This window comes from Ornithorhynchus anatinus, chromosome 4 (assembly GCF_004115215.2).
Source record: "Ornithorhynchus anatinus isolate Pmale09 chromosome 4, mOrnAna1.pri.v4, whole genome shotgun sequence".
Taxonomy (NCBI): Eukaryota; Metazoa; Chordata; class Mammalia; order Monotremata; family Ornithorhynchidae; genus Ornithorhynchus; species Ornithorhynchus anatinus.
Window position 1 is genome coordinate 95,986,746 of NC_041731.1, and position 24,569 is coordinate 96,011,314.

At 47.4% G+C, this 24,569-nt stretch overlaps 1 protein-coding gene across 3 annotated transcripts in view; it reads right to left on the reverse strand.

Moving 5' to 3' along the window:
* Positions 1-24,569, reverse strand: part of RPAP2 (RNA polymerase II associated protein 2) — a 113,655-nt gene that overhangs the window by 25,656 nt on the left and 63,430 nt on the right. The gene's annotated exons all lie outside the window — the stretch shown is intronic.

Below are 24,569 nucleotides of genomic sequence, written 5' to 3' on the forward strand. Positions count from 1 at the left end.
CCGCAAGTTCCCTCCACGGCCCCAACGGAAAGAGTGCATTTCCTTTTCAGTTTTCCTGGGTGAGAGAGGCAAAAATCCCAGGAGAGGTCACTTCGTTCCACCCCCCGGGCCAAATTAACGCCGCCCTCCTCATCAGAGGAGGTTCCTCTCCGGCGGATCTCCGACTCTAGGCCGGCTGATCGGACTACGGTTGTCGTCCCCCTGACCTGAGAAGCAGTGTGGCCCAGTGGATAAAGCCCCGGCCTGGGAGTCAGAGGACCTGGGTTCTAATCCCGGCTCCGTCACTTGTCTTCTGTGGGGCCTTGGGCAAGTGACTTCACTTCTCTGGGCCCTCCTCATCTGCCAAATGGAGATTAAATTCCTGTGTGACCTTGGACAAGTCACTTCACTTCTCTGTGCCTCAGTTCCCTCATCTGGAAAATGGGGATTAAAACTGTGAGCCCCACGTGGGACAACCCGACCACCTCGTGTCCCCCGGCGCTTAGAACGGTGCTTTGCACATAGTAAGCGCTTAACAAATACCACCATTTATTTGAAGACTGTGAGCCTCACGTGGGACAACCTGATGACCCCGTATCTCCCCCAGCGCTTAGAACAGTGCTCTGCACATAGTAAGCGCTTAACAAACACCAACGTTATTATTCATTCAATGATTCCACCGTATTCACTGAGCACTTACAGTGTGCAAAGCGCTGTACTAAACGCTTGGGAGAGTACAACGATAAACACATATTCCCTGCCCACAACGAGCTTACAGTTGGTATTTGTTAAGCGCTTTCTATGTGCAGAGCCCCGTTCTAAGCGCTGGGGGAGATACAGGGTCATCGGGTTGTCCCACGGGAGGCTCCCAGTTAATCCCCATTTTCCAGATGGGGGAACTGAGGCCCAGAGAAGTCAAGTGACTCGCCCACAGTCACCCAGCTGACAAGTGGCAGAGCTGGGATTCGGACTCATGACCTCTGACTCCCAAGCCCGGGCTCTTTCCACTGAGCCACGCTGCTTCATCTAGAGACGAGCTTACAGTTGCGCTTACCCACACACTCTCCTCCTTAGACCGTGATCCCCACATGGGTCCTGATGATCTTACATCTACCCCGGCGCTTAGTACAGTGCTTGGCCCATAGCGAGTCCTTCACAAATTCCCCCAGTTATTATTGTTATTTAAACACTACTGTACTAAATACTTCTGATGAAGCCCCCACTTCTCTTCCCTATCACCTCTGTCTCAACTCATTTTTAAAGGCGGGATGTTTGTCAGGTTTTTTGAGCCTCACTCTATCTTGAAACAATCTTTGCACTTTCCTCTCTTGACTACGAGAGTCAGCAGAATAGGTTTCCCTTCGGCAGAACTCTCAGTGAACCCAACCATTTCTATCCCCTGGTAGGTACAGAAGTTCGTGTGGCTTTTGAAACTTCCTGTCCCCTCCTCCAAAACTCACCCAAAGAGGAGGCTGCTTTCTGAGACCCTCGTTCACGGAGATGCTCTTGGCGCTGACGGTTTTTTAAATTATCATCCCCGTTGTTACTGCCAGCGTTTATTCAGGGCTTCCTGTGCGTCGAGCGCCGGGGTAGATCCAAGCTAATCGGGTTGCACGCAGTCCCTGTCCCAAATAGGGCTCACGGTCTTAATCCCCATTTTACAGATGAGGGCACTGAGGCCCAGAGAGGCGAAGTAACCTGGCCAATGTCACCCAGCACCTAAGTGGCGGAGCCGGGATTAGAACCCGGGGCGTCTGACTCCCAGGTCCGTGTTCTAGTTATCTGCACCAGGATTCTATATGTACATGTTACGTGCAAGAGTCAGCTGGTGGATTGGCGTCCCGAAACCTAACTGGGGAAGGTTTGTGGCGGGAGGTGGGATTTTCAGAGGGATTTGAAGTGGGGGAGGACTAGGCCTGGCAGGCATGAAGGAGAGAGAGTTCCATGCCCCGGGGGTAAGGAGGGCAAGGTTGTTGAGCACAATGCTTTGCACACAGTAAGCCCTCAAGAATGACCACTGATTTACTGACTGACGGGAGGTGGGTGAAGTGTTAATAATAATAATTATTATTATGGTATTTGTTAAGCGCTTACTTATATACTTATATATACTTATATACTTACATATATATACTTATATATATATATGCATACTTATATACTTGTATACTTACTATACGGCACTGTTCAAAAAAGCACTGGGGTAGATACAAGGTAATCAGTCTGCCCCACGTGGGGCTCATAGTCTTTATCCCCATTTTAAAAATGAGGTAACTGAGGCCCAGAGAAGTGAAGTGGCTTGCCCAAAGTCACACAGCAGACAAGTGGCGGGGCCGGGATTAGAACTCACGTCCTCTGACTCCCAAGCCCGTGCTCTTTCCATAAAGCCAAGCTGCTTCTCCAATTCCTGTTGACCGGAGCGAAGCATGCCAACAGGGGAGTAATCAAACAGGGTGGCCCAGGGGACAGAGCATGGGCCTGGGAATCACAACTAATAGCTACGGTATTTGTTAAGAGCTTACTACGTGCCAGGCACTGTACTAAGCACTGGGGTGGATACAAGCAAATTGGGTTGGACCCAGTCCCTGTCCCACGTGGGGCTCCCAGTCTCAATCCTCATTTTGAGATGAGGTAACTGACGCCCAGTGAAGTGACTCGCCCAAGGTCACACAGCAGACCGGCGAAGGTGCCGGGATTAGAACCCACGACCTTCTGACTCCCAGGTCCGTGTTCTATCCACACGCCAAGCTGGTCCTGAGTTCTAAACCCGGGTTCTGCCTGCTGTGTGACCTGGGGCACTTCTCTGGGCCTCAGTTACCTCCTCTGTAAAACAGAGACTAAGACGGTGAGCCCCACGTGGGACGTGGACTGTGTCCAATCTGACTAGCTAGCATCTATCCCAGTGCTTAGTACAGCGCCTAGCACATGGTAGGTGCCGCAGCGTGGCTCAGTGGAACGAGCCCGGGCTTGGGAGTCAGAGGTCACGGGTTTGAATCCCAGCTCTGCCACTTGCTAGCTGCGTGAAAGTGGGCAAGTCACTTAACCTCTCTGTGCCTCAGTTCCCTCATCTGGAAAATGGGGACGAAGACCGTGAGCCTCACGTGGGACAACCCGATTGCCCTGTATCTACCCCAGCGCTTAGAACAGTGCTCTGCACGCAGTAAGCGCTTAACAAATACCAGCATTATCAGCTGTGTGACTGTGGGCAGGTCACTTCACTTCTCTGGGCCTCAGGTCCCTCATCTGTAAAATGGGGATGAAGACTGGGAGCCTCCTGTGGGACAACTCGACTACCCGGTATCTCCCCCAGCGCTTAGAACGGTGCTCTGCACATAGTAAGCGCTTAACGCATACCAACATTATTATTATTATTATTAAAATGGGGGTGACGACCGGGAGCCCCACGTGGGACAACCTGATTCCCCTGTACCTGCCCCAGCGCTCAGAAGAGTGATCGGCACACAGTAAGCGCTTAACCGATACCATCATCCCCTTGCCTTTCCCACCACTGTGGACGACACCGCTATCCTCCCAAGTCCCAAACCTTGGCACTGTCTTCCTCTCATCTCTCTCATTCAACCCACATATTCAATCTGTCACCAAATCCCGTCGGTTCCACCTTCACAGCGGGGCTAAAATTCATCCCTCTGCTCTCCATCCCAACGGCCGCTCTACTCATCCCAGCACTCGTCCTGCCCCGACTACCTCATCGATCGCTCGATCGTACTTACTGAGTGCTTACTGCCTGCAGTATTATTTGCTTGCTCCTTCATTCACCCTCCCCGCCCCCCCCCCCCCAATCCCCGCAGAACATATGTATATATTTTTATTACCCTATTTACACTCCCTTGATTCTATTTATCGTGATTACGTTGTCTTGTTTTCGCCCGTCTGTCTCCCCCGAATAGACTGTGATCACTTGTCAGCTGTGTGGCGCTGGGCAAGTCACTTAACTTCTCTGTGCCTCAGTTACCTCATCTGTAAAATGGGGATTGACTGTGAGCCTCACGACCTGAATACCCTGTATCCACCCCAGCGCTTAGAACGGTGCCCTGCACGTAGTAAGCGCTTAACAAATACCAACATTATTATTATTATTATTATTATTGGGCAGGGATTGTTTCTTTCTGTTGCCAAATTGTCCATTCCAAGCGCTTAGTCCAGTGCTCTGCACATAGTAAGCGCTCAATAAATACTACTGAATGAATGAATATGTATATATCTGTAATTACCAGTAATTTATCTCTTTATTCATTTCTTTATATTATTAATGTCTGTCTCCCCCTCTAGACTGTGAGCTCGCTGTGGGCAGGAATGTGTCTGCTGCTCTACTGCACTCTCCCAAGTGCTCAGTTCACTGCTTCGCACATAGTAAGCGTTCAATAAATACGCCTGAGAGAACGAATGACTGCAGAGCACTGTACTAAGCCCTTGCGAGAGTACAGTGCAACAGAGTTTGAAGACACGTCTCCTGTCCACAAAGAGCTTCCACCAGCCTCTTTGCTCACTGGTCTTTCTGCCTCCTGCCTCTCCACATCCCGGTCCTTACCTCGCTCCGCTGCTGCCTGGATTATTTTTCTGAAAAACGCTCAGTCCACATCTCCCTACTCAAGAACCTCCGGCGGTTGCCCACCCACCTCTGTATCCGACGGAAATTCCTTCCCCTCAACGCCGCACCTACTTGACTTCTTACCACAACCCAGTTCCCCCGCTTAGCGTCTCCGCTGCAAATTACGCACCGTACTTTGATCTCGCCTCTCTCCCCACTGACCCTTTGCCCCTGTCCTCCCTCTGGCCTGGAATTCCCTCCCCCTCCACATTCATTCAGTCGTATTTATTGAGCGCTTACTGTGTGCGGAGCACTGTACTAAGCGCTTGGGAGAGTACAGTACTGCAATAAACTGACACGTTACCCGCCCACGACGAGCTTAAAGTCGGACCACCACTCTCCCCACCTTCGTGTAGTGGCCAGAGCACGGGCCTGGGAGTCAGAAGGTCGTGGGTTCTAATCCCCCAGTTCTGCCACTTGTCTGCTGTGTGGCCTTGGGCAAGTCACTTGGAGAAGCGGCGTGGCTCAGTGGAAAGAGCCCGGGCTTGGGAGTCAGAGGTCCTGGGTTCGAATCCCAGCTCTGCCACTTGCCGGCTGTGTGAATGTGGGCAGGTCCCTTACCTTCTCTGGGCCTCAGTGACCTCATCTGGAAAATGGGGAATAAGACTGTGAGCCTCACGTGGGACAACCTGATGATCCTGTATCTCCCCCAGGGCTTAGAACACTGCTCTGCACAGAGTAGAATATTAGACAGGCAAAGTAAGCACCAATAAGGACCAGAGAAGCCGCAGGGGCCGGTGAGAAGCAGCGTGGCCTAGTGGAAAGGGCCAGGGCCTGGGAGTCAGAGGACCTGGGTTCTAATCTGCGTTCCACCACCTCTCTGCTATGTGACCTTGGGCAAGTTACTTAACTTCTCTGTGCCTCGGTTACCTCATCTATAAAAACGGGGAATAAATGCTCCCTTCTCCGATACAGACCGTGAGCCTATGTGGGACAGGGGCAGGGACGGATGATCTCGTATCTACTACAGCACTTAGTACAGTATCTCGTACATAGAAAGCGCTTAACAAGTACTATTAAAAAAAACCCCAAAACCCCAAAACATTGAGACGCCCACATTGTTTTACAGCTTCCTAGTCAGGCAAGGAAGCAGCTTCTGAGCCTGACCGAATGGCTACTCGTCTTCCCCTTATAAATTCCAGTCCTCTTCTCCATCTGCTCTCAATGGGAGGAATCTCCGTTACTCAGTCTTAAGCATGAGAAACCGCTGTGATTTCCTCTCCCAGAAAATTTTCTTGAAAGCATAAAAAATTATAATTCAGAGTTTTACAGAACTCTTAATCCCCTTATTCTATTTATTTCTATTTATTGCTATTGTTCTTGTCTGTCCGTCTCCCCCAATCAGACTGTAAACCCGTCAAAGGGCAGGGACTGTCTCTGTTACCGATTTGTCCATTCCAAGCGCTTAGTACAGTGCTCTGCACGTAGTAAGCGCTCAATAAATACTACTGAGTGAATGAATGAAAATTCAAGATTTTAAATGCTCTGTGAAAAGTGAGGGGTTCACCGGTGTTTGCTACTTCTCTCTTAGACAAATGGGAAGAATTAAACTTCTTGTTATGGGAAGGGGACGTGTCTGCTGATCTCCTAAGCGCTCTGCACATAGCAAGTGCTCAATAAATACCACTGATTGATTGACTGATTTACAGATGGAGTCACAGGAGTCTAATGACTAGATAAACCATCTTAGAGCGTGACAGTAAGTCCTCATAATATATGATTGATTGAAAAACCACCAGCCCCACCCAACCGGTCAATCAATCCACTATTTATTGAGAGCTTACAATGTGCAGAACACTGTACTAAGCGCTTGGGAGAGTACACCATAACAGAATTAGCAAATTCATTCCTTGCCCAAAAGGAGCTTCCAGTCTAGAGAGGCATAAGCAGGAGCCCGGGCTTGGGAGTCAGGGGACCTGAGTTCTAATCCCAGCTCTGCCACTTGGCAGCTGTGAGACTTTGGGCAAGTCACTTCACTTCTCTGTGCCTCAGTTCAATCATCTATAAGAAACGGGGATTAAGAGTAGGATCCCCATGTGGGACAGGGACTGCGTCCAACCTGACTAAAGATCATCTGTAAAAAATGGGGTTAGAACCGTGTTTGGCACATAGTAAGCGCTTAACAAGCACCATACTAATAATTATGATTATTATTATTACTGTCTGCTTGGATGAGTCCTGTGACTGTGGTGGGTTGGGATGTGGAGAGAAAAAGAAGAGCAGAGCGCGTTCTTTTTTTTTAGCTTACACTGGTTAATTAAAAAATAAATGATGAGATGACAGCATAACCCCAAATTACAAATTACAACCCCAACTCTTCAGCCCATACGATCGGGCATCAGATACTATCAATCCCTCATCTATAAAATGGGGATTAAGACTGTGAGCTCCTTCGGGGACATGAACTGTATCCAACACAATTAGCCTGTATCGACCGCAGCGTGTAGTGCAAGGTCTGGCACATAGAAAGCGCTTCACAAATACCAATTAAAAACCAAAAACCTTTTCCAACCTGCATATGGCTTTGAAACAACTGTGCTTACCCAGCAGGGCCCTAATCACTATTGTATGTTCTTCCACCCATTCATTCATTCATTCATTCATTCAATCGTATTTATTAAGCGCTTACTGTGTGCAAAGCACTGTATTAAGCACTCCGGAAAGTACGCTATAACAATAAGCCCCTGCCCAAAGGTTCTAAAATCTGGTGTGGGAGAGGGAAAGGGAAAAGGGAGACATGGTGTGTCTCGATGTGGAAAGATTTACTCTTTTGCCCACCCTACAGTCAGTCAATCAGTGGTATTTATTGAGCCCTTACTGGGTGCAGGGCACTGTACTAAACGCTTGGGAGAAGACAATACAACAGAGTTGGTAGACAAGCTCCCTGCCCACAGTGAGCTTCCAGTTTCGAGACCGACTAAATACACCGACCGTACCCGGGCAGGGCTCTATCTTCCATAAAAGATTCCTTTTAAGTGCAGGACGTCCAAGACCATTTTTCATAGGGTCCTGAAAAAATTGCCTTAAGCTCTGCCAGTGCAAAGCACGAAGTGAAACCCATCGAGTAAAACCTGATATTTCTCTAGTCCCCAAAATATTCTCATCTGCTTCCACTTTGATATTCAAGGAACAAAGCAAGCCTCAGCTTCTTCACTTTTCAAATGAATCAACACAAATGTTACTAGAAGAGTTCAACATGGCCCCTAACAAGTCAACACGACAAAAGGTCGCAGTACGCTGCCTGCTGTAAGCCCTAGGATTTAGGGAGACGATATTAAATTTTTAATGACATGAAAACTGTGCAGCCCGCTAAGAAAACGGTCCAACATTTTAACAGAAGGAAGTCAACGTAAGCTGTTATGCATCAGTCAGTCGCGCTACCTTAAAACTTGGAGCATCTGCAAACCAGTGTCATCTGCTTTGCAACTGTATTTTCTGGCATAGAAGAGGATCGATTTTTCCTAAAGAGAGCTTCTGCAGAGAACGAAGCAAATAATGAGCAACGCCGATCCTTCGGCCAGGATCGCATCTACGGTGTTTCTATTCTCGGCATGGAGGAGTTGTTGACTGCCAGCGTCACTCAGTTTACATTCTCTCTAAAAAAGAAAATCAAGCTTCTCCCAGAGCGTCTTCTGGCCAGATCCAATTAACAGGGCACGTTTAAGAAACGGTTCTATTAAATATTCAGATGTTCCCTAAGCTGCTTCTGACGCCAGGTTTCAAAAGGTGAAACAAGTTACTAAATTAGATTTGAGGAGAAGAGGTTTCATTCTTCAAGGGCAAAGTGTTGTTTTTAGGGTTTGGCTTTTTTTTTTTTTGTGGTTGGCCTAGTGTTTTGCACCATCGCGTGGTATACAAGATTTAGTTGCTGGGCTATTGGAGACCGGAAATACCGGGGGGAGGGGGGAAGGAGGAACGGGGGGGAGGCTTGAAGTTGCCTCACGGTCCCATGGCTCTCTGACCTCTGGGCTCACTAGCCTCTGCCCACCAGGCTGCTCAGCATTCCTCTGAAGATGGTGGACTGGGATGTGACGAGAAAAAGCGGAGCAGAGCAAGTTCTTTTATTTTTACTTTTTGAAATGGAGCTTAAACTGGCTATTAAAAAAAAAAAAAATCAGATGACAGCATAGCCCCAAATTAGAAACAACTCAACTCTTCAGCCCATAGGATATCTCAGCTCTTCAGCCCATATCTGACACCAGATACTGTCAAACGTAAACACAGCGATGTGAACGTAAAACGGTGCAGGGAGTCCAGACAGGATGTTTCTTAATATTGTAAAGAGTTAGAATTTGAATTTAACCTAGCACTTTAGGAAAAAAAATCAATTTGAAGGCAAAGGGAGAATTGTATTGCAACATCACATTTTATGTATCAAGAAATAACAGGCTCAGCAGAAAATCTGCCTCGGAGAGTACCCTGGAGTCAAACGTTGAAGTTTCTTCATGCGTCCAAGAGAAACGTAACTATTTGGGAGGAAGCACACCAGTGGGGATTTAGAATTCAAATTCCAGGTGCTGTGTGACCATGGGCTTTTGCTGGACTTGGCTTTTATTTTTATAATCTAATTTAGGAAAGCAAATTTAGAATTTTTGCTTTAAGCCCATGAATACAAAAGAGGATTGCTACTACTACCTAGGCGTCCAAAGGCTTCATTATTTACACCTCTGATTACGCAACTGGGGGAGGCCTAAAATCTCCTTCATACATGTTGACAGATACTAAGATTTAAGTGCATTGTTCTCTCCCAAGCGCTCGGTACAGTGCTCTGCACACGGTAATTGCTCGTCATATACGATTGAATGAAATATATTTACTCTTTGTCAACTCGTTCAGATTTAAGGACTCGGAAATGATTTCTACGGAAGGTTTTTTTGAGGTCATAACCCCTCCTTGTCGTCAAGATTTGTTCCGATGAGTTCACTCTCATGGGATTTCACGATATTGGAACTGCAGCTGTTTGAAGAGCAGTCCGGCGGGACGTTTAGCTGCGATTCCTGTCCCATAACAACCACCTCCAATTAGGAGTTCTCACCTTTAGTCGTGGGGTAGGGATGAACCTGTGGTGCACTGAAATTATTTACAGTAACACTAATATAGGGTAAAAGAAAAATTGGTTTCTACCAATTGTCTCTAAAGCTTCAGGCAGCAGAAGTGGAATTCCATATCTCCCTGTCTCCCAGCAGCAGTGAAATACCAGTAGGAAAAGCCAGAATCGGGCATGGTGTTCAGAAATCGAAAGCTCCGAAAACTCAATTTAAATTGAGTTTTCTAATGCTACCAGAAACAGCTTGACGCAGATACGCGTCAAATGAATTTACCAATCAGTCAGTCAATCGTACTTACTGAGCGCTTACTGTATGCAGAGCATTTGGGAGAGTACAGTACAGTAGAGCTGGTAGGCACAGTCCCTGCCTATAGAGAAACAGCCTGGCTCAGTGGAAAGAGCCCGGCCTTGGGAGTCAGAGGTCATGGGTACGAATCCCGGCTCTGCCACTCGTCAGCTGTGTGACCGTGGGCAAGTCACTTCCCTTCTCTGGGCCTCAGTTCCCTCATCTGTAAAATGGGGATTAACTGTGAGCCTCACGTGGGACAACCTGATTACCCTGTATCTGCCCCAGTGCTTAGAACCGCGCTCCGCACATACTAAGCACTTAACAAATACCAACATTATTATTATAAGGACACATCTGATAGCGGGACATACTGAGGTATCCTTACTCCATAAATGAGTTCATGTTAGGGCTAAATCTAGTTTTTAAATATCTTCTATTTACAACTCAGATTCAGGTTTTCCAAAGCAGCTCAAAAAATGCATCAAAAACCTTGTTAAAAGCAAGAGATTGCCTCTTGGGTGCAGATTTTCCATTAGGGTGCATCAATATTTGATAAATGCCCCCTATTAGGATCAGCGAACTTATAGACAAATGGTATGTACCAGCATTTAAATATATCTCCAGAATATATCTCCATTATCATTAGATGGAAATGGGGAAGTAAGTCAAAAATAATGTCATAATAATAATAATGTTGGTATTTGTTAAGCGCTTACTAGGTGCAGAGCACTGTTCTAAGCACTGGGGTAGACACAGGGGAATCAGGTTGTCCCACTTGGGGCTCACAGTCTTAATCTCCATTTTACAGATGAGGTAACTGAGGCACAGAGAAGTTAAGTGACTTGCCCACAGTCACACAGCTGACAAGTCATCTTCACACATGGTTTAAACTGTCCTATAACTAATCATCTGTCTATTGATCTAGAAAAACAATTAAAGAACAAATAGGAGAGAAAAGTAATCCTAAATATTAATCTTAATCCTCTCCCCTTCTAAGACTGTTAGCTCGTTGCGGGCAGGGAACTTAACTCTGATGTACTGTACTCTCCCAAGTGCTTAGGACAGGGCTCTGCACCCAGGAAGCGCTCAGTACATATCACTGATCGATTGACTTCTTTGTGCCATCAATTTTTTGAGTTAAAATCATCTTGAAGAAGATCCAGAAGAATTCTCTGCTCTTCCCAAGAGCAACAGTTATGAAAATGGCAGGTGTCTTCAGAGCTATATAGGCCAGGGAGTCAGAAGGTCATGAGTTCTAAACCCGGCTCTGCCACTTGTCTGCTATGTGCCCTTGGGCAAATCACTTCACTCCTCTGGGCCTCAGTTACCTCATCTGTAAAATGGGGATTAAGACTGTGAGCCCCACGTGGGACAGGGACTGTGTCCAACCCAATTATCCACCCCTGTGCCTAGTACAGTGCCTTGCACATAGTAAGCACTGAACAAATACCACAGTTATCATTATTATTACTATTATTATTATGGGTAGGACATAACCTCTGGGTTCTCCTTTAATGCTGGCGTAACCGGTTTTACAGTGGACTCTGTTCATTCTCCTCGATGCGAACCCCAAGCGAGACGGAGACTGTGTCCAACCTGCTTAGCTTGTATTTACCCCAGTGCTCAGTACTAGTAAGTGCTTAACGAATACCAGGATAATTACTGGTAAGAATCCCATCATATTTTCAACATTATTTGCTGGTGTGGGCTATTCGACCGTGGAAAAGCCCCACTGCCATCAGCACATATCATATATGGAATGAATTTGGAAAAAAAATAGAACTCCAGTTCTCATATTTCTCTAGCTAAACAGTACTGATGATGAATGAAAGGAAAGCGTCTCTTCCATTTTTATATCTACGTACGTGGCACAAACTGTTTAGCACTGTAGCCTGAGTAAAAATTAATGAACCCCAGGGGCTCAACTGTGAGCATACATACACCTTCGTGAAGACAAATAGCTTTTGGTTAAAACCATAAACATTAAGGTCTTGCTTTCAATACATATACGAGTCAATTTGATGCATGCTTCAATCCCAAAACTCAATAGCCACTATTATATTGCAAAAAGAACACAAGATATAAATTGCAGGTTGCTACAGAACTGACTCTGTGGGCTCTAAAGCAGCAAAAACAACTAGAAAATGACTTTAAAGTACACTCGGGATCTGAAATGATAAAGACTGAAATCTTTCAACGCAGAGACTAGAGTCAGGTCACTGAATAAGTTTTGACTGCACAATAATCATCTATCATTTTTATCATTTTCCCTCTTCCCCTCTCCAAAGTCATAACTCGTTACGGGCAAGGAACGTGTCCACCGATTCTGTTGTACTGTACTCTCCCAAGGGCTTAGTACAGTGCCCTGCACAGAAGTGCTCAATAAATACCATCCATTAATTGATCGATGACATCCTTCCAGCAAAGAACACTCTCCTTAGCAGGGTGTATTGTTCTCTGCTAATGAGGCCTTTTCTTTACTGACCGTCAGCTGCTGCCATACAGATAACACTGGGGCAGATTACTTACTTCAAAGATGTTGAATCAATGGAAACATTATTCGAAAAAATCTTTCATCACACAAAAGGAAGTAGAAAAAAAAAAATCCTAGATCATCCGAATTCAGTTTTTAGATGGAACATCAAGATGTTGTGACCAATATGAAAATTTTCCAATCGTTGAATAAAACCGATCCCCGGGGTAAAATTGGAAAAGTATAAATGACAAGTTACCAAGCTGAAATCCTCTCCAAGATTCTGCTCATAGCTAGGGAGGTTTTTATAAATAATACAGATGAACAATAGACTTCTGCGAATGTTTGACCTGTATTAAATTTTTCCAGGCCTTCCTACGCTAACCCATGTCATAGTGCTGACGTCATGAGGAACCATGGCCCCACTCAATACCGATACTGGCAACAAACAGACCACCACTCTCTCCATCCTCCAAGCCTTACTAAAGTCACACCTCCTCCAAGAAGCTTTCTCTAACTCCTCATTTCCCCAACTATTTGCCTTCCCTTTTGGGTCACCTAGGCACCTGGGTTTGTACCCTTTAGGGCATTTTGAATCTTTCCCCGCCCCAGCCCCACATCACCCTTATACTGCACCTTATATATTGCACTCTCCCAAGCACTGAGTACAATGCTCTGCACAGAGTAAGTTTTCAAAAAATACGTCTGGCTGACTTGAACATTTTACTACATCGACCTATGCCCCACGGCACTTACGTACATATCCCAGAACTGAACCTGCCCTCCCCATCACTGTAGACAACGCTATTGTTCATTCAATAGCGTTTATTGAGCGCTTACTATGTGCACAGCACTGTATTAAGTGCTTGGAACGGACAACTCGGCAACCGATAGAGACAGGCCCTGCCCACTGACGGGCTTTACAGTCTAACTGGGGGAGACAGACGGACAAAAACAAGACAACTTAATAGTAATAAATAGAATCAAGGGGATGGACACCTCATTAACAAAATAAATAGGGGAATAAAAATCTAAACAAATGAGCACAGTGCTGAGGGGAGGGGAAGGGAGAGGGGGAGGAGCAGAGGGAAAGAGGGGGAAAAAGGGGGCTTAGCTGAGGGGAGGTGAAAGGGGGGCAGAGAGGCAGCAGAGGGAAAAGGGGAAGCTCAGTGTGGGAAGGCCTCCTGGAGGAGGTGAGCTCTAAGTAGGGCTTTGAAGAGGGGAAGAGAGTTAGCGGGTGGGCAACCACTGGAGGTTCTCGAGGAGTGGGGAAACACAGACCAAATGGTCCTGTAGAAAAATGATCCCTCCCCCTTAGACTGTGAATCCTTCACAGGACAAAGACTGAATCTGATCTGATTGTAGCGTATCTACCCCGGCGCTCAGAGCAGTGCATATAATAGGTTATTCACAGAAAGTCCAATTATCATTATTATATAATAATGTTGGTATTTGTTAAGCGCTTCCTATGTGCAGAGCACTGTTCTAAGCACTGGGAGAGATACAGGGTAATCAGGTTGTCCCACTTGAGGCTCACAGTCTTCATCCCCATTTTCCAGATGAGGTAACTCTGCCCCATAAGTCCTTGGCATTATCTTCGGCTCATCTCATTCAACCCACGTATTCCGTGTCACCAAATCTCGTTTGTATTACCTTTGAAACATCGCTAAAATCCGCCCTTTCCTCTTCATCCAAACTGTCACTACGCTGATCCAAGCACTTATCCCCTCTCGCCTTGACTACTTCACTGGCCTCCTCGCTGACCGCCCCCGTCTCCAATCATTCACTCATTCAGTCGTGTTTATTGAGCGCTTGATGTGCGCAGAGCACTGCGCTAAGCGCTTGGGCGAGAACGACCCGACAATAAACAGTGACATTCCCTGCCCACAACGAGCTCACAATCCACACTCCACTCTGCGCCCGGATCGTTTTTCTAAAAAAAAAAAGTTCAGTCCACATCTCCAAACTCCTCTGGAACATTCGGTGGTTGCCCATCCACCTCCGCATCAACCAGAAACTCCTTTGCCATCAACTTTAAAGCGCTCAATCAACCCTCTCCTTCCTGCCTTGCCTCACTGATTTCCTACGCGACTACGACCAGGTTTGCACTTTTCACTCCTGTAGCACCGGATTACTCACTGTACCTCAACCTCACCCCTCTCAGGGTGGCACCTGGAGAGTTTCCAGTCCTCTACCAGTCACGACTACGGGAGGGAGAGGCAAGCAGAGGCCTGTCCGTTCCATTCCTAGCTCGGCCAGCGGCTAGCGAGCGGCAGGCCGTCCGCGACAAGTCAAAACTCACCCGTGCCGGGCAGCCGCGGCACGGGAGAGAGTCGAGGGAGGAGAGAGACTCGAGTTAACCGTGTGGAAGGAGGCGACGGTAAACCACTTCCAGATTTTTCCCAAGAAAACTCCACGGATCCGCTACCAGAGCGACTGCGGATGGAGATGGGGCGTTCTGGGAGAGATGTGTCCATGGTGTCGCGAAGGCTCCACAGCAAAAGACGGAACTGAGGCCCAGAGAAGTTAAGTGACTTGCCCAAGGTTACACCGCAGACGGGTGGCGGAGCTGGAATTAGAACCCAGGTCCTCCTGACTCCCAGGCCCGTGCTCTAGCCACTAAGCCACGCTGCTTCTCCAATTTGACGCACACAGTAAGCTCTCGTTACGGGCTGGGGAGCCAGAGGTCATGGGTTCGAATCTCAGGTCTGTCACTTGTCAGCTGTGTGACTGTGGGCAAGTCACTTCATTTCTCTGGGCCTCAGTTACCTCATCTGCAAAATGGGGATGAAGACTGGGAGCCTCACGTGGGACAACCTGATGACCCTGTATCTACCCCAGTGCTCAGAACGGTGCTCTGCACATAGTAAGCGCTTAACAAATACCAACATTATTATTACCCACAGCAAGTTTACAGTTTAGAGGGGGAGACAGACATTAATTTATATAAATCAATTACAGATATTCATTCAATTGTATGTATTTATTGAGCACATACTGTGCGCAGAGCACTGTACTAAGCGCTAAGATATGCATAAAAGTGCTGTGGGGCTGGGAGAGGGGAAGAAGAAAGGGAGCGAGTCAGGGTGATGCAGTAGGGAGTGAGAGAAGAGGAAAGGAGGGTTTAAGTCAGGGAAGGAGATATGTCTCCAATAAGGCTTTGAAGCCGGGGGGAGAGTAACTGTCGGATTAGACTGTGAGCCCGTCGTTGGGCGGGGATTGTCTCTCTCTGTTGCTAAATTGTCCATTCCAAGTGCTTAGTACAGTGCTCTGCACATAGTAAGCGCTCAATAAATACTACTGAATGAATGAATGAACGGATGAATTTGAGGAGGGAGGGCATTCCAGGCCAGAGGGAGGACGTGGGCGAGGGGTCGGCGGCGAGGCCCTAGACTGTAAACTCGCCGTGGGCAGGGAATGTGTCTGCTTGCTGTCCTATTGCACTCTCCCAAAGGCTCAGTACAGTGTTCTGCACCCAGTAGGCACTCAATAAATATGACTGGATGAATGAGATACACGACGTCGAGGTTCCGTGAGAAGGTTAGCATCAGAGGAGTGCTATACGTGAAGCTCATCTGAGCTGGGCTAGTCAAAGGACTCAGTGTTTTGAGGCAGGGTGCCAGAATCCCTGTTCCGCATGGGTGAAGCAGCATGGCGAGCAGCTTGGCTCAGTGGGAAGAGCATGGGCTTTGGAGTCAGAGGTCATGAGTTCGAATCCCAGCTCTGCCACTCGTCAGCTGTGTGACTGTGGGCAAGTCACTTCACTTCTCTGGGCCTCGGGTACCTCATCTGGAAAATGGGGATTAACTGGGAGCCCCACGTGGGACAACCTGATTCCCCTGTGTCTACCCCAGCGCTTACAACGGCGCTCTGCACAGAGTAAGCGCTTAACAAATACCGACATTATTATGGCGTGGTGGATAGAGCACGGGCCGGGGAGTCAGAGGGTCGTGGGTTCTAATCCCGGCTCGGCCACTTGCCTGCTGCGTGACCTAGAATATGTCGCTTCACTTCTCTGGGCCTCAGTTACCTCATCCGTAAAACGGGGATTGAGACCGTGAGCCCCACGTGCGACCGAGACCGCGTCCAACCCGATTTGCTTGTATCCACCCCGGCTCTTACTACAGTGCCCGGCTTAACGAGTACCACAATTATTGTTTCATAAACGTTTACGCTCCCGTGGGACTCGCCTCGAAACTAGTCCTTCGAGAAAAAACTATTCTTACGTGGAAAACCCGAATCCCGGCTGGAGGCGGTGCAGGCTCCAGCGGGAATCTCACCCATCTATTGATAAGACCACCACTTAAAAGGGGTTGATGTGCAGATACGCCTTTCGCAGAGCTCTGTCTTCTCCGGCTCTGTTTCGCGGCTTTAAAGGACGCCTTTCGGGAACATTATCTTGGAAGAGCTTACTGAGATAAAAATGAAAGCTTTCGTTATAAAAGACTGCGATACCCAAATAAACTCGAGGGTTTTTCGTCTAACAGGTGGCTAGTGCCTTGGGGATGTTTGCCTTCAAAGTGTTGGGATTGCCTACCAATAAGGAAGCGGGGGATGCTTTTCATTGATATTTCTAATTGCAAATGAAGCGAGCCCCCCCTTTCCTCCTCTCCCACTCCCTTCTGCGTCACCCTGACTTGCTTCCTTTGTTCATCCCCCCTAGTCCCAGCCCCGCAACATTCATTCATTCATTCAATAGTATTTATTGAGCGCCTACTATGTGCAGAGCACCGTACTAAGCGCTTGGAATGGACAAGTCGGCAACAGGTAGAGACGGTCCCTGCCCTCTGACGGGCTCACGGTCTAATCGGGGGAGACGGGCGGACGAGAACAGTGGCGATAAATAGAGTCGAGGGGAAGAACAGCTCATAAAAAAAAATGGCAAATAAATAGAATCAGGGTGATGCACATCTCATTAAACAAAATAAACAGGGTGATGAAGATATATACAGTCAATACAACATGTACGTACGCCTCGGTTACCTCATCTGTACAATGGGGATTAATAATAATAATAATAATATTGGTATTGGTTAAGCGCTTACTAAAGCGCATAGTATCTGGGGGGATATAAGGTGATCAGGTTGTCCCACGTGGGGCTCACAGTCTTAATCCCCATTTCACAGATGAGGGAACTGAGGCACAGAGAAGTCAAGTGACTTGCCCAAAGTTACACAGCTGACAGGTGGCGGAACCGGGATTAATAATTATAATAATAATAATGTTGGTATCTGTTAAGCGCTTACTACGTGCCGAGCACTGTTCTAAGCGCTGGGGTAGATCCAGGGTAATCGGGTTGTCCCACGCGAGGCTCACAGTTAATCCCCATTTTACAGATGAGGTCACTGAGGCACAGAGCAGTGAAGTGACTTGCCCACACACAGCTGACAAGTGGCAGATCTGGGATTAGAACCCATGACCTCTGACTCCTAAGCCCGGGCTCTTTTCCACCGAGCCAGCCCCACGTGGGACAATCTGATTACCTTGTATCTACCCCGGTACTTAGAACAGTGCTTGGCACATAGTAAACGATTAACAAACACCACCGTTATTATTATTAAGTACAGATCTGCAATTTAGTTATCTCTATTAGTGTCTGTCTCCCCACCTCTAGACTGTAAGCTCGTGGTGGGCAGGGAATGTGTCTGTTTATTGTTATACTGCACTGTCCCAAGCGTTTAGTACAGTGCTCTGCACACGGTAAGTGCTCAACAGATACGATCGAATGAACGAATGAAGTCCTTTTGAGCTCATTTTGTGATGACAGACTCTAATGAGGTTTGTTGAAAGGGAGGACCTGAAGTGCTTTGAAAACCTCATTCGTGACTGTTGAAAATAACTTTCTACATATAGAGGAGACTGAGGAAAGCACGTCAATCTTTTCTTCACAACTGCTCCCGTCTAAAATTCTTTTACCTCGACTGATAAACCCTCATGGGCCTATATTATAGTTCATGCTTACAAAACTACCAAAGGGTAGCGTGGCTCGGTTGAAAGAGCACAGGCTTGGGAGTCAGAGGTCATGGGTTCGAATCCCAGCTCTGCCACTTGTCAGCTGTGTGACTGTGGGCAAGTCACTTCACTTCCCTGGGCCTCAGTTACCTCATCTGCAAAATGGGGATGAAGAGTGAGCCTCACGTGGGACGACCTGATGACCCTGTATCTACCTCAGCTAATAATGTTGGTATTTGTTAAGCGCTTACTATGTGCCGAGCACCGTTCTAAGCGCTGGGGTAGACATAGGGGAATCAGGTTGTCCCACGTGGGGCTCACAGTCTTCATCCCCATTTTACAGATGAGGGAACTGAGGCCCAGAGAAGTTAAGTGACTTGCCCACAGTCACACAGCCGACAAGTGGCAGAGCTGGGATTCGAACTCACGAGCCCTGACTCCAAAGCCCGTGCTCTTTCCACTGAGCCACGCTGCTTCTCAGCTCAGAACAGCGCTTTGCACGTAGTAAGCACTTAACAAATACCACCATTATTACTATTACATAGGATAAACTGCGTATTAATGCAGAATTCTAGATCACTAGCACCAGAAATATTCTGCTTTATGTGCACAAAAATAAATTCAAAATCTCCTTTAAAACCGCAATAAATAACTGCTTTTAAACTTTGGACTGATAAAGCTATATTCTACAAAACAGTTGCACAAATCAATTACACCTGGAGTATAAAACTCTCGTCCTTAATCAGGCTCGGCATGGGCAGGGAACGAGTCCACCAACTCTGTAGTATTTTACTCTCCCAAGCGCTTAGTTCAGTGCTCTGCACACAGTAAGAGCTCAATAAATACGATTGATGGTCAGTGCAGTGTTCAGAAACCACTTCAGGAAGCTACTAAAATGCATTAATGCAATCTTCTCTGCAACACGTTTACTCATTTTTCTGAATTAATATACTTCCTTTTTGGCCAATATAACTCAGAGCGCTGAGCACGCTAAGATATGTGAGAAACAGTGTGGCCTAGTGGAAAGTAATAATAATAATGGTATTTGTACAGTGCTTACTATGTGCCAAGCACTGTTCTAAGCGCTGGGGGGGATACAAGGTTATCAGGTTGTCCCTGGTGGGGCTCACAGTCTTCATCCCCATTTTACAGATGAGGGAACTGAGGCACAGAGAAGTCAAGTGACTTGCCCGAAGTCACACGGCTGACGGGTGGCGGAGCATGGGCCTGCGATTCAGAGGGCCTCTGTTCTAAATAATAATTTGTTAAGCGCTTACTATGCGCAAAGCACTGTTCTACGCACTGGGGGGGGGGATACAAGGTGATCAGGTTGTCCCACGTGGGGCTCACAGTGTTCACCCCCTTTTTACGGATGAGGTAACTGAGGCCCAGAGAAGTGAAGTGATTTGCCCCAAGTCACACAGCTGACAGGCGGCGGAGCCGGGATTCGAACCCATGACCTCTGACTCCCAAGCCCGGGCTCTTTCCACTGAGCCACGCTGCTTCTAAACCCAGCTCTGCCACTTTGCCGTGTGACCTTGGGCAAATCACGTCACTTCTCTGTGTCCCAGTCACCTTATCTGTAACTGTGAGCCCCATGTGGGACAGGGACTGTGTCCAACCCAGTTACCTTGTATCTACCTCAGTGCTCAGTACAGTGCATGGCACACAGTAGGTGCTTAGCTCATTGCGGGCAGGGAATGGGTCTCCCAACTCTGTTACACTGCTCTCTCCCAAGCGCTTCCTCCGGTGCTCTGCACACAGTAAGCGCTTAATAAAAACGACCGATTGACCGATTAACAGACTGCATTAAAAAAAACCACGTGACACTACTAAACCGCTAATACCAAAGCCCTTAGCCTGTGGACTCAAACTCAAAAGAAAAGCTCATTCCACGGCCAGATCACACTTATTAATAGTGATTCCAAGCCCTACAAATTAAATACCCCTCAAACGGCCAAGCGTACGAGCCATCACTAAGTACGAAAACCGACCGTCATCAGCAGATCGCACTGGCTCATAAACATCACGCTACTGCTTAGAGACAGGAAAAATTGAAAACAAAATCCAAGTGTTCCACCTTGCCAATTAGGAGGCAGGGCCCAATTTGGAAAGGGGTCAACACTGCCCACAGGTAAAGGAAAACGTGGAATATTTTTTACGTCAAATCCAAATTTCTCTGAATCGAGCCGTTCCTCCTCGCTAGCGTAATCTTGTATTTCCCTGAACCTTTCTTATGGGACTTGGCCAGCATCTAAAACTTTAAGGAGCTGTAAGCTCATTATGGGGCTGGGAGGGTGTCTGTTAATTCTGCTGCACCGTACTCTCCCGAGCGTTCAGAACAGTGCTCCGCACTGGGTTCTAATCCCGGCTCCGCCACGCGTCTGCCGGGTGAACTCGAGCGAGTCGCTTCACTCGTCTGCGCCTCGGTGCCCTCATCCGTAAAACGGGGATTAAGACCGCGAGCCCCATGTGGGACATGGACTGTGTCCAACCCGATCGGCTTGTGTTCACCCCAGTGCTTAGCATAATAAAAAATAAATAAATAAATGCTGGTATTCGTTAAGCGCTTACTATGTGCAGAGCACTGTTCTGAGCGCCGGGGGATACAAGGTGATCAGCTTGTCCCCCGTGGGGCTCACGGTTTTAATCCCCATTTTACAGATGAGGGAACTGAGGCACGGAGAAGTGAAGTGACTTGCCCAAAGTCACGGAGCCGGCCAGCGGCGGAGCCGCGATTCGAACCCATGACCTCTGACTCCCAAGCCCGGGCTCTTTCCACTGAGCCACGCTGCTTCTGAAAAGTGAAGTGACTTTCCCAAGGCCGCACAGCAGACGGGGGGCGGAGCCGGGATTAGAACCCGTGACCTTCTGACTCCCCGGGCCCGTGCCCATACTAATTGTTTAACAGATACCACGGCTAAGATAGTAAGCGCCCAGTAAATACCCACGCTCGGCTGATTAAGGACGACGGCCACCGCCAGCTCCTCGCGTTCCTGTCCAGCGGCTCTCGGGGAATGATTCTCCGTACGACATTTACCTAAAGTGACTGCGTCTGCTTTCCTTTAATGATCCCGGGCATGCTGAGTTGGTTTAAATACCGGCGCCTAGGGTTTACACGCTACTCCCCGAACATCGGGAAATGCTCTCAAGCTTTTAGGGGGAAACACACACACTGCGTGGGCTCTGCACGTGAAATGAACACTGGCGCTAGCCAGTTCAGATAAATAAAATGAAACCAGACGTATTTCGCGAGGACGTCTTGAAAGCCTTCCATTAGCGGGTACCAGGGGTATAGACGGAGGACGGGAGATTTCCGCGTCGGATTAGCCTGGCTATCACCCTTCGTTCCTTCCTACAAATACCGTACCGTACGACCAACACGTTCGTCCCTTTTATTTCACCACCGAACAAGCCTCGGGAAACACCCGTCCCGATCCCCGATTTCGCAATATTCTACTTTTCTACCGTTCGGGTTTTAGGCTTCCGTCCAAAATCATCCATTAAATCTGAAGTTGCTCTCCTGGTTTTTAAGCTCCCCTCTGAAATCATCCTGGGAGGGCACTTGAAATAAAACGGAGGGGTTAAGGCTGTGAGACCCACGTAGGGCACGGACGATGTCCACCCTTATGATCCTGTATCTACCCCAGTGCTCAGCACAGTGCCCGGCACATAATAAGCGCTTAGTTCACTGTGGGCAGGGAATGTATCTTTCCACAAGCTCTGGGATAGATACAAGTTAGGTTGGACGCAGTCCCTGTCCCGCATGGGACTCGCGCTCTTAATCCCCATTTCACAGTTGAGGTAACTGAGGCCCAGGGAAGTGAAGCGACTTGCCCACAGTCACCCAGCTGACAAGCGGCAGAGCCGGGATTCGAACCCGTGACCTCTGACTCCCAAGCCCGGGCTCTTCCCACTGAGCAGTTGCCACTGTTTTTATGAGATGTTCTTCCCCTTGACGCTGTTTAGTGCCATTGTTCTCGTCTGTCCGTCTCCCCCGATTAGACCGTAAGCCCGTCAAACGGCAGGGACTGTCTCTATCTGTTGCCGACTTGTTCATCCCAAGCGCTTAGTACAGTGCTCTGCACATAGTAAGCGCTCAATAAATACTATTGAATGAATGAATGAATGATCTACCTCAGTGCTTAGTACACGGCCCAGCACAGAGTAAACGCTTAACAAATAATGATGATGATGGTATTTGTTAAGTGCTTTCTATGTGCCAAACACTGTTCTAGGCGTTTAATTATTACTATTATTATTGAGTGCTTACTATGTGCAGAGCACTGTACTAAGCGCTTGGGAGAGTACAAAAAGCAGCGTGGCTTAGTGGAAACAGCCCGGGCTTGGGAGTCGGAGGCCGTGGGTTCTGATCCCAGCTCCACCACTTGTCTGCTGTGTGACCTTGGGCAAGTCACTTCCCTTCCTCTGTGCCTCAGTTACCTCATCGGTAAAATGGGGATTAAGACCGCGAGCCCCACGTGGTACAACCTGATGACCTCCTATCCACCCCAGCGCTTAGTACAGTGCTTGGGGAAACGTACGTTTAGGGGAAATGATGCCACTTCCCAGAATCCTGTTAAAATCTGGAAGATACTATGATTTTGTTTTTTCAGGAACCCCAAATAAACTGACCTCCTGTCTGGCTTTTTTCTTTTTCTCTTCACTAAATTCTATTGCATTGAGTTTCAGCACCAAGATACTTTTGGGGATCGACATGGCAATTGATTCAACATCATTTCCATTACTGGCAAACCTTATAAACATTAATAGCCGAGTTCACTAGCTGAGAAGGCAAGACTAGTGAGAATCTTGCTCTCGGTCTCTCCGGTTTGGCAGCAATAAACGCTCCCGCCTCACTCCTTTAATGTAATTAATTGCAGAAAAAACAATCATAATTGCGATTTAGGATCTCTCAACCGGCGAGGGAAGTCACCGAGACATCTGGCCAGTGAATGACACACTCACAATTTTCGAAAATGTAAAGAACTTTCTGAAAAATTAATAAGATCCGTTACACCAGACTACCAACTCGACTGGAAGGCCGAAACGTTAAAAAAAAAAAAAAAAGGACAAAAGATTTGTTCTTAGGGTTAATAAAAAATTTATACAGAGGCATTCAAGTAAAGTTACTTTCTATGTTCTGATTTAATGAATCATTTGAGCGGTATCTGTTTGAGGGCCACAGACGCAAAGATCGCTGAAGCCTGCTCTAATGCCTACTGGTGTAACCTTCTTTGGGATGGGAAAGCCACTACAATGTGTCAATCTGAGGTAATATCAAAGAAAGCAGAAAGCGAAATTGAGCATGCTGGGAGGCCGGTCCACAACCCTCGGTGACCTGTCGATATCTGCTAAAGTACTTCTGTGTCCTACAGGTTCCGGTGACCCAGCAAACTCAAAAGCAGCAGCGGTAATGTGGTATTAAACGGTCCCTGCAATAAGACATTCGCGATCTCGCAATTCAGGCTGAAGAACACACTAATCCCGCCTGATGGCTTTAAACCTACCAAAAGGACTCAGCCCAACCCTGTGAAAAACCGCCGGTGATTTCTTAAAAGGTGGGTGGGCATTAAATGTTTTATGAGGCCTTCTGAAGCACGGTTCTCTCTGGGCAGCCGGTGCAGCTCATTTCTTTTGCCTTCATCCGATTTTAAAATCGCACACTAATTTGGAAATTTTTTTTTAAAAAAAGATAGTCGATGGTTGGCCGGAATCTGACAAACAAAATCTTCTTAGGCGGGTTAATATGAGCTTCTGAAATCAATCAATGGCATTTATTCAGTGCTTACTGTGCGCAGAACACTGAACTACACGCTTAGATGTATTCGACCGTAAGCCCGTCAAAGGGCAGGGACTGCCTCTATCTGTTACCGATTTGGACATTCCAAGCGCTTAGTACAGTGCTCTGCACATAGTAAGCGCTCAATAAATACTATTCAATCAATGAATTTGATGGCTTCTATTTTTCCTTAGAGGCCGGGACGTAAATAAAAAGGACTCGGTTTTATCTTGAGTTTTTCTACAAGTAAAAAAGGCGTGATACTTCGATACCTCCCATTTCACAGAGGCGCCGTGAGGAAAAAATGGGCTAGTCTTTGTAAAATACCCTAAGGCCCTCAAAAAAGCGTCTCAAAAAATACAAAGTAGAATTCTCATAGGCCATTATTTAAGATTCTTAGATCGCTTTACAATCAGTTCCTTTCCACCTTGTACGCAT